Source organism: Pongo abelii, chromosome 12 (genome assembly GCF_028885655.2).
Source record: "Pongo abelii isolate AG06213 chromosome 12, NHGRI_mPonAbe1-v2.0_pri, whole genome shotgun sequence".
Lineage (NCBI taxonomy): Eukaryota > Metazoa > Chordata > Mammalia > Primates > Hominidae > Pongo > Pongo abelii.
Genome location: NC_071997.2, coordinates 94,220,290 through 94,229,266, shown reverse-complemented (window position 1 = coordinate 94,229,266; position 8,977 = coordinate 94,220,290). Strand labels below are relative to the sequence as shown.

Sequence of the window (8,977 nt, the reverse complement as noted above, 5' to 3'; positions counted from 1 at the left end):
CCAGAGCCTCCCAAAGTGCTGGAATTACAGGCATGAGGCACAGTGCCCACCCTCCTTCTTCCATTTTTTCTTTTTTTTTTTTTCTGGAGACAGAGTTTCCCTCTGTTACCCAGGCTGGGGTGCAATGGCGTGATCTTGTCTCACTGCAACCTCCGCCTGCTGGGTTCAAGCGATTCTCCTGCCTCAGCTTCCTGAGTAGCTGGGATTACACGCGCCCGCCACCACGTCGACCTAATTTTTGTATTTTTAATGGAGACGGGGTTTTACCATGTTGGTCAGGCTGGTCTCAAACTCCTGACCTCAAGTAATTCACCCACCTCGGTCTCCCAAAGTGCTGGGATTACAGGCATGAGCCACACCGCCCGGCCACCACTTTTTCTTCTTTTCTCCTTCCCTTTTCATCATCTTCTTCCTCAAATTCCAAAAAATGGTCATGTGTGACAATCAATATGGTGGATGTTTACATCTCTTCCTGGTCCTAATTCAAAGCCCAAGCTAGCCTCAATTCATAAACCCGTGAACAGAACAGTTGCATTGGGCCCCAGAAAGCCATCAGGCAAGATGAACCCTCCCCCATAACATCTCTATTTGTGTCATTTATTTATACAGAGGTTTAAGTATACACAGTGCTCTGTAGGGGAACTTGCCAAGAAAAGAATACAATCCCTGCTCTTTACAAAATATTTTTCTTTTTCTCTCATAACCCTAGGGAATAGCCAGGGCGGGGATGGAATTATGAAATCTTTGGACCAAAATATATAAAATGAATAGAAGGAAGCCGTAGGTATTTTTTAGAGCCTCCAGACCTCTAAGAAAACAAGACTTTCCCAAACAATATGCATGAGCAGATTTTTGCTTCATGTGAAAACAAGCTCAGTTATCTGAAGGAAACTCAAACACACACACACACACACACACACACACACACCAGAAAAGACATTTTAAAGGCATCTTGTCACAGATATTTATAAAAGTGCATTTTAAAAGGCTGGAGTGAACTGGTGTGATCTCGGCTCACTGCAACCTCTGCCTTCTAGGTTCAAGCGATTCTCCTGCCTCAGCCTCCAGAGTAGCTGGGATTATAGGCATGTGCCATCATGCCCCGCTAATTTTTGTATTTTTAGTAGAGATGAGGTTTTGCCACGTTGCCCAGGCTGGTCTCAAACTCCTGGCCTCAAGCGATCTGCACACCTCGGCCTCCCAAAGTGCTGGGATTATAGGCGTAAGCCACCACGTCTGGCCTGGAATAATTTTAAATTTATAAAAAAGTTGCAGAGATAGCTCAATGAGCTCCCATATAGTTGCCCCCCAGCCTCTCCTAATGTTAACATCTTATTCAACCAGGGTACATTTGTCTAAACTAAGAAACCAATGTTGTTAGCTGGGTACAGTGGCTCACGCCTATAATCCCAGCACTTTGGGAGGCCGGGATGGGTGGATCACCTGAGGTCAGGAGTTCGAGACCAGCCAGGCCAACATGTTGAAAACCCGTCTCTACTAAAAATACACAAATTAGCTGGATGTGGTGGCGGGCACCTGTAATCCCAGCTACTCAGGAGGCTGAGGCAAGAGAATCACTAGGACCCGGGAGGCAGAGGTTGCAGTGAACCAAGATCACACCATTTCACTCCAGCCTGGGGGACAAAGCGAGACTCCGTCTCAAAAAAAAAGAAAAAGAAATCAATATTGTTACAATACTATTAACTACAGACTTTTATTCGGACGGCACCAGTTTTTCCACTAATGTTCTTTAGTCCAGGATTCCATGTTGCATTGAACATTAAAACATTTTAGTAAAACGATACAGTGAAGTCACAGGATAACACATGATAATTGATTATCAGATGCAGATGGTGAAAAGAGCTTTGCCTCGGGTCAGGGGGGCCTAACACTCATCTCAGCAGTGAAGGGAAGCAAGTTGCACCCGCAGGAGTGTGAGGTTGTTTCACACAGTGTTGGGGCAGGCATTTCCAGCTCTCAGTAAGAACTAATATGGTTCAATGTAGGCTAACTCCCCAAGGAATTTGCAGTTCACATTAGGCAAAGGATATAAAGCTCTAATTATGAACTCTGGGGCCAGAGTGGACCATGAAGTTGAACATTTCCACAAAGAAGAGAGACTTACTTTCCCATGCTCTGAAGTCACACTTCCTGCCCTGTACTCTAGGAGCAATGCGAAGCCTCAGGACTCAAGCTTATTTCTGAAGCAAGGTCTCAAGTAAAAAAAAAAGAAAAAGAAACATTTAGACTTGCCCCTTCTGAGGAGTCGCTGTTCTGTGCTTCTCTAGGGGCCACCTTTGCTCAGAGGCTCTGTTAGGCTGGAGAGGCAGGGGGCTATAGTGGGAGGGAGAAAGGCTGAACATTCCTCAGCGTCGGCATCCATGGGGGGCTCTGAGCGATGGCCTTCTCCGCTTGCAAGGTCATTGGTCTTTGAGCTGGACTCACTGCCTAAGGCAGGCTAAGACTGGCATATTAGCATTCCATCTATATTTAACTTGGAATAAATTCTAGATTTAGCCCTGCAGCTAGGATGGAATTTTTCCCCTTCCCCTGCCCTCCCTCGTCCTGCCTTAGATCTGGGTCTAGGGTGAGGCAGATGAGGGGCCGACAGTGTAACATGCAGGGAGGCTCTTGCACCACCGTGAGAGTGAGCGCATGTCTCCTACAATTTTTCCACTCTAGGTCCTTTGCTTGTCACACGGCGTGGTTACCTCTTCCTCACCTGCAGCTTCAGCCCCACTGTGTTGTCATAATGACTTAGCACCTACAAAATGAAAAGAGGGCCAAAAAAACCCCAAAACGTCTAGCTTCCCCCTCAGTTAAGTGTTCAAAGTGTCCTAACTTCCAGCTTTGAAATAGGACTGAAGATGAACCATGCTCCTGGCACCCCCTATTGAGAGCCCAAGTTCAGCAGATTGTGGCCATGGGCGACTGAAAATGGAACCCTGGACAAAGACACTTGCTGGGTGACCCAAGGCAAGGTGCACTTTGACTGGCACATCTATTGAATGAGTATATTAAGAGTTTGGGGTTTTAGGCTGGGGGCGGTGTTTCACGCCTGTAATCCCAGCACTTTGGGAGGCCAAGGCAGGCGGATTGCCTGAGGTTAGGAGTTCAAAACCAGCCTGGCCAGCATGGTGAAACCCCATCTCTACTAAAAATACAAAAATTAGCTGGGCATGGTGGCAGGCGCCTGTAATCCCAGCTACTCAGGAGGCTGAGGCAGGAGAATCACTTGAACCTGGGAGGCGGAGGTTGCAGTGAGCCGAGATTGTGCCATTGCACTCCAGCCTAGGCAACAGAGTGAGACTCTATCTCAAAAAAAAAAAAAGGGGGGGTTGCGGTTTTAGAAAGAAGAGAGATTCTAGAACAGAGATTTCCCTTTTTTTTTTTTTTTTTTTTTTTTTTTGAGACAGTCTCATTCTGTCTCCCAGGCTGGAGTGCAACAGCACCATATCAGCTCACTGTAGCCTCTGCCTGCCAGGTTCAACCAATTATCTTGCCTCAGCCTCCTGAGTAGCTGGGACTACAGGCGCCCACCACCACGCCCAGCTAATTGTTGTATTGTGGTAGAGATGGGGTTTCACTATGTTGGCCAGGCTGGTCTCGAACTCCTGACCTATAGAGATCCGCCTGCCTCGGCCTCCCAAAGTGCTAGGATTACAGGTGTGAGCCGCCGCGTCTGGCCAACCCTCTCAGATTTCTGACTCAGAAATGGAAACAGTGGAAAGAAGGCGAGAGAGCAGGCTAGTAGTCTCCAGAGAGATCTAATTGGCAGATAAGAACAGAACTTTACGGGTTACTGTTCTGCCTACAGATTACCTGGACATCCAAGCAGGGCTAGCAGCTCAGAATTGCCCCCAAGCACTTCAGTCTTAATTTTCTCATATGAAAAATAAAGGAATTTTGATTAGTGAATGGTTATCAACCATGACTATTCATTAGCATCACAAGGAGGCTTTGCAAACACCAGTGCCTGAGCCCCACTTCTAGAGATGCTATTGAATTAGTCAGGCCTAACCACTAGTCCTTTTCAAACTCCCCAGATGGTTCTACTCTACTGCCAGGTTTGAGAACCTCTGTGATGGGTGATGTCTCAGATTCCCTCGCTGACACTCTATGATCCTGAGAGATAATAGGTAACTGCTTTTTGACTTGGCTTCTCTGGACAGAACCCAATTCAAGCATTCCCATTAAAATGATCAAAAGTGTAAAGAAAGGTAAAGGGTCTTTAATTAAGTGTCTGGCCCCCTGGAAGAAGGAAGCTGAGGAAAAGACAGCCGTGAGCGCAAGGTTAATGGTACATTTTTAAGGAAAAACGGCTCCAGAGACTCACAGCCGCAGTGGTAGCTAAAAAGTCAAAATTAAGTTTCTCGATGTGCTCTGGCCCAGCCTAGGGTCATGGCCTTGTAGCCCTGATCATTATGCAGTTATTCAGCCACCCTCCCAGGCTGCATCCGCAGGCTGCACCCTCCCAGGCTGCACCTCCCAGGCTGCACCCGCAGGGCCTTGGGTAATCAGCCGACAATCTCAAGTTGACCTCCTGGGAGGCCACCAAAGCCAATTAAACTAGAGGTCACCCGGGGTTCGGCAAGAATGGTGGCCAGCCGGGCTTCGCTGAGCAGCAAGTGAACAGTAGGCTGCAGTGAGGACAGTAGGTGTTAGAGCCTCAGCAAGCTGATCACATGCCGAGCACAGTAAAAGCCTGAAAGGCCCATGGAAGATTGGGCAACAGTGGATTGCAGGACCAAAGTCCCAGGGCAGAAGTACATCTAGTACCTCACAGCAGATATTCCTAATCCAGCTGCCCAGTGCATTACAAAAGGGCAGGCTCTTTTCCAAGGCATAAAGGTGTTTTTTCTGTTGTTGTTTTTTGTTTTTAATTCCCCTCCTGTTTTCTTTTGTTTTGTTTTGTTTTTTTATTTCTCTCTAGACTTTCCATGTATACTATGAATGCCAAGTGCTGTGAATACCAACCCATGCTTTCAAAGAGCCTGCTGCCTCAGAGCATGTGATGTGGAACTTTCTGGTGGCCTGGGCGTGGAGGTTCTCAACCTCAGCTGCACACTGGGTTTAGTTGGTCTGGAGCGAGATCTAGGCATCAGTATATTTTTTAAGCTCCCCATGTGATTCTAATAGGCAGCCAAGAATAAAAAAAAAACACTGGGCTAGGCCATTCCTGGCCGAGGTGAGGAGGTGGTGAGATGGATTGGAAGGGGACCATAGCAAGGATGCTTAGGGGTATCAAGGAGGAGATAAAAGAAGGACTCAGACATGGGGATCTGGCAAGTTTTCAGAAATCACCTGCTGATGCCTTTTAAAGCTAATGCCATTATTGAGTCTTAGTCATCCATTCACCCACTACTCACCAGTGACTAATATTCCTGTGTTTTAGAAATATAAAGATGAATTAAGACCCAGTCCCTGCCCTTAGGGGGCACACAGTAGGAGAGACAGACTTGTAAACACATGGTGGTGTAATCAAAGTTAGTCATGGACTGTACATGTACTCAATTCTGGGGCCCACAGGGCACCCCATTCTGTGGGTGAGGGGCAAGCTCACCCCAATGTCAGGCATACTGGGAAGAGGGTAAAGCTAAAATATCCAATGAGAGCCTGCAAGGAGGGCCTTGGACAGGGGAAAGGCAAGAACTTCTTGGCCTTTCTGGGCTTCCTCTCCAGAGCCTGTGTCCTGAGAAGTCTGTGAAGTAGGTACACTCAAGGATACTCTACTGGACAACTCCGGGGGTGTCATTCGTTTGTATTTTATGAAAACACTGCCCACTAGAGTTGTGCACCTAGATGGCATTGTGAGTGTGGTAAGAGAAGCTGACTCTGACCAGAGAACTCCAGGAGGTGCCTCTGCCGTTTGATAAGGAAGCTCCTATGAGAAACATGGGAACAGATCTATGCCTGTGGGCTCTGAGAACAGCCACATCCAGAAGCCAGGCAGAAGATTCTCTATTTTTCTTTCTGGTTTTCCCAGAGCCTTTAGTGAAGTAGAATTAAGAACAAGTCTGTGGCCACCCTTTGGGCTGGCATGGTTCCAGACACTGGCATCCTCTAGGGCCAGGGTAGTTGTGTCATCCCCAGAACTGCAGAGAGGCTCACCGTAGCGTGGGCAGGGCTATGGTTTGCACATGTCTCCCAAAATTTCATGTGTTAAAAACTTAATGCCCAATGCAACAGTGTTGGGAGGTGGGACCTAGTAAGAGGTGATTGGGTCATGAGAGCAAAGCCCTCATGAATGGATTAACATCATTATTAAAAGAGTGGGTTGTTGCAAAGCAAGTCTGGCTCCTGGTGCCTGTTGGTCTTCGGTTCTCACTTCTGCCTTCACCCTTCCACCATGGGATGACCCTCACCTATTGTCAGTGGCATGCTCTTGGATTGCCCAGCCTCCAGAACTATAAACTGAATAAATCTCTTTTATTTTAAGTTATACTGTGGTATTCTGCTGAAGCAGCAGCACAGTGAACTAAGACAGGCAGTGACCCAGAGGGATGTGGTCCCATGACTGAGACCTCACCCAAGCACCCACAGAAATATACTAGATGGAAGGGAGGCTAGAAAGGGGAGGTGAGGTCTGCCACCATGCTGGTGGGTATGTGTAGCCCATGGGCTTGGGTTTAATTTTTTTTTTTTTTTTTTTTTTGAGATGGAGTCTCACTCTGTCACCTAGGCTGGAGTGCAGTGGAATGATCTTGGCTCACTGCAACCTCTGCCTCCCAGGTTCAACCGATTCTCCTGCCTCAGCCTCCTGAGTAGCTGGGATTACAGGCGTGCGCCACCACGCCTAACTGATTTTTGTATTTTCAGTAGAGACAGTGTTTCACCATGTTGGCCAGGCTGGTCTGGAACTCCTGACCTCAGGTGATCTGCCTGCCTTGGCCTGCCAAAGTGCTGGGATTATAGGCATGAGCCATCACTCCTGGCCACTGTTGTCAATTCTTGATGAGATCAATAATTTTTTCTTGCTACCTGTGCCACATCCTGCTTTTGGAAGAAAGGAGGAGAGCGGTGGGCTTCTGTTGAATCACTCACCACCCACGTTTCCCCATAGCTGACAGGGAAGGAGTTGGCCATGGCCTCTATTGCATTAGCCATTATTCATTCCCACAAAAACGAAGGGATATCTTTCAATATCTAGGCAATGCACAAACCTTGCCTTCCAAATAGGGTCTAACCTCTCTGATTCAACTTATCAAATAGCTAGCTCTACGGCCAAGGGTAAAACAAAGAGACCTCAGCTTTGGGCTGCAGGATTCAGCTTCCCAGATGGGAAGTGAGAGCTTGCTGGGCAAATTCCTCCTCCACCTCCCACTAGTTCACTGTGACCTTCCTTTGACGGTCAAACCCATTTCTCCCAACCCCCAGCATGATTCTGATCACTGTTTGGGTCAACCTGCTGCCTCCTTCTCCACTTGGTTCTCTGCAAGGAAGCAGTGTGAAGCCTCTGGGCTTGCTGATTCAATAATCATCTTTATACTACACTTACTTAGGAAAAAAATGTCTTTGTGAGAAAAGACAGACACCAGACACCATGCCTGATACAGTGTCAGAAAGAAGCACTGTTTATTCAACTGCCTTGATTAGTGAGTACCAGACAGCTATTAGAACAAAAATCATGCTTTGGGGCAACAAAATCATGCTTTGGGTCTATTTGTGTCATGGCAAGCCTCCACAGGTGCCCAGATAATGCTTGTTATTGTCACCCATATTAGCCAAATGTTTGGATAAATAAAGATGTTGTATGAAATTCCCTATCTGTTGCTTTAACATAAATTGACATGGAGTGGTACACTGGTGAGTCGTGTTCCATTTCATGGCTATGTGGTTTCCATGGCCAAAAAAAGGAGAAGAGGGCTTCCTTGGGCTGGGAATCTGTGTAAGAATGTGCTTGCTTAATCTGCTGCCCTCCTCTTTGCCTCCTCTGTGTACATACACCAGGTCCACCCCCAAGCCTATGGTTCATTGCACATTAGGTGACCTAATCCTTGAGTGGCTGCGGGAATTTTCCACCTGGGGCTAGTGTTTACTCTAAATAGAACCACTACACACACAGGTCAGAGGCCAACACAAGTGAGTCTTGGGCATACCCATCCCATTGACAACCGCTTTCTTAAATCATCTACCTTTGTTTCCACTGGGCTCTGACTCCTTGCTCCATTTTGGTGTCTAGCTGGCTTGAAACCCTTTGGGCTTTGTGTCTTGTTCCCAGGCCCTGGTTGAGTATGATCTAATTCTGTGTCCTTGCATTTGACTGTCAGTAGTGGGCTAGCACCAGCCCTGAAGCTCCCTTGTAACCACACCCCAGCCTATCAGCATCAGTGAGGCCCCTCCAACTCTCCTACTGGACAAGTTCTGGTTTCCCTCATGGAGGAGGGTTGAACAAAAATGAAAGATAAGTCAGTTGTTATGACTAGAAAAAGTGATTACCAGGCCCTCCCTAGAATCCCACATCATTCAGAGATATCCAAGTACAACACAGAGAACCAGAAGTGGCCAATTCATTTTGTCAATCAGGCTACATAGACTCATGAGTCACCTAAGGTAGACACACCTTTTGAAAAACAGCTGCAAACAGACCTGGCACAAACACTTGCTTTTGCTGAGAGCAAATAAAAAGATTACATTAGATGGATCTAGAAACATTTATTTTTTTGAGATGGAGTCTCGCTCTGTCACCCAGGCTGGAGTGCAGTGGCATGATCTCAGCTCACTGCAACCTCCACCTCCCAGGTTCAAGCGATTCTCCCCCTTTAGACTTCCGAGTAGCTGGGATTACAGGTGCCCACCACCACACCCAGCTAATTTTTGTATTTTTTTTAGTAGAGACAGGGTTACTCCATGTTGGCCAGGCTGGTCTCGAACTCTTGACCTCAGGTGATCCGCCCGCCTCAGCCTCCCAAAGTGCTGAGATTACAGGCTGAGTCATCACTGGCAATACTAGGAACATTTCTAAGATTCAAGGAAG

At 47.2% G+C, this 8,977-nt stretch overlaps 1 long non-coding RNA gene across 1 annotated transcript; it reads left to right on the top strand.

Moving 5' to 3' along the window:
• The first annotated feature begins 2,836 nt into the window (after positions 1 to 2,836).
• LOC103889863 (uncharacterized) lies at positions 2,837 to 5,166 on the top strand. Its single transcript, XR_654227.2, has 2 exons — positions 2,837 to 2,981; positions 4,934 to 5,166. It is a non-coding gene; the product is annotated as an uncharacterized LOC103889863 (long non-coding RNA).
• Positions 5,167 to 8,977: the final 3,811 nt, after the last annotated feature.